This window comes from Xylocopa sonorina, unplaced genomic scaffold (assembly GCF_050948175.1).
Source record: "Xylocopa sonorina isolate GNS202 unplaced genomic scaffold, iyXylSono1_principal scaffold0079, whole genome shotgun sequence".
In the NCBI taxonomy this organism is placed as follows: domain Eukaryota; kingdom Metazoa; phylum Arthropoda; class Insecta; order Hymenoptera; family Apidae; genus Xylocopa; species Xylocopa sonorina.
Genome location: NW_027490150.1, coordinates 555,001 through 556,419, shown reverse-complemented (window position 1 = coordinate 556,419; position 1,419 = coordinate 555,001). Strand labels below are relative to the sequence as shown.

The 1,419-nt window shown below is 54.4% G+C and overlaps 1 non-coding gene across 1 annotated transcript; it reads left to right on the top strand.

Annotated features, from left to right (window-relative positions):
* The first annotated feature begins 500 nt into the window (after positions 1 to 500).
* On the top strand, positions 501 to 655 carry LOC143432342 (5.8S ribosomal RNA). The gene has a single exon (XR_013102972.1). It is a non-coding gene; the product is annotated as a 5.8S ribosomal RNA (ribosomal RNA).
* The last annotated feature ends 764 nt before the right edge of the window (positions 656 to 1,419 follow it).

The following is a 1,419-nucleotide window of genomic DNA, read 5'->3' as shown; positions in this document are numbered from 1 at the left end:
TTGTTATGTTCACCCGAACGAGAGCGTCTTGTCGATCTCGAAAGCAATACGCCGCTGGGTGTTTGGTCTTTTTTCTTCTCAGTTCGACGCGCACGTTCGTTCCAGAGGGGACGATTCCGCCGTTGCCCGTTGTCCTCGTTGTCGAGAGTCTGTAATCCCGCCGTTGCGAGCTCGAACAGTTTATGCTCGCTTCGCGTTGCCGGGAGGTAAAAGACCGCCTCGAGGCTGCTGGTACGCGGAGGAGTCCTAACGAATTTTTGAAGGGATTTTTTTTTTTCTCTTCGCACCTGGACGCGCGCGTGCATTTTTTCGTAACTTTGAGGGAGACCTTACGCGCGAACCATCGGCGTATGCGTTTCATCCGTAGGACCGATATATCGTGTCGCCTCGAACTCCGTTCGGCGACGCCCGCGTCTCTTTCACCGGGGACGTTTGGGTATCGACTTGTTCGAACTTTAGTACCAAGAGACTCAAAGATCAATAAAATATACATATACGATTACCCTGAACGGTGGATCACTTGGCTCGTGGGTCGATGAAGAACGCAGCTAATTGCGCGTCAACGTGTGAACTGCAGGACACATGAACATCGACATTTCGAACGCACATTGCGGTCCACGGATACAATTCCTGGACCACGCCTAGCTGAGGGTCGTTCACGTAACCAGAATACTGCTTGCGTTGCGTTTCGTCGAATCTTTCTTTCCCTACGGTGCTCGAATCTGCCCGCCGTCGTTCATTCTCGAATTAAATTACGAACGTTTCTGAGTTCGGGCGGCACCGAGAAAGGGAGGAAGAGGAGCGATACGCGACGTACGAGCGATCGTTGGACGTTCGTCCGAGTCGTCTGTGGCCGTGCCGAGGCAATCCGCGATTGGCAACGTGTGTGTGCGCGTGCGGCGTGCGTAAACGCGTTCACGGAACTCGACGGTGCGTCGATCACGAACTCGCGTGAGTTCTTCGTGGCGTCGTGAGTCGTCCGTTAAACGGACGACCGCCCACGGGAACCGCTTCGTGTTTCGATCGCCGATTTTGTTCCGCGTTCCGAATTCGCACACCCGCCACACGCATCGCCTTCGCCCCGCCTTTAGCGCACGATACGAACATGCCGCGCGCTCGACGTCGTTTAAAATGAATTGTTTTTTTTCACGCCGCAAGACCGAGGGAGAATTCTCGGTCGAGAGAGAAGAGATATACAAGAGAGAGAGCGACATCGTCGTAACGCGAGGGACGATGATGCGCATCCGATCGTTCGAAGTTCTCCTCGTACAGCCCCAGGGTGTTCGATCAGAATAACCCGTTCTCTCTGTTCTCTCCGCGCGTGTGTATACCATGTTTCCGCGAGGGAAGAAAAGATCTCTCGCGCGGACCGTCACTCGAACATAGGCCGTCGTTGCGTCCGTGTAGCGTCGCAACGTT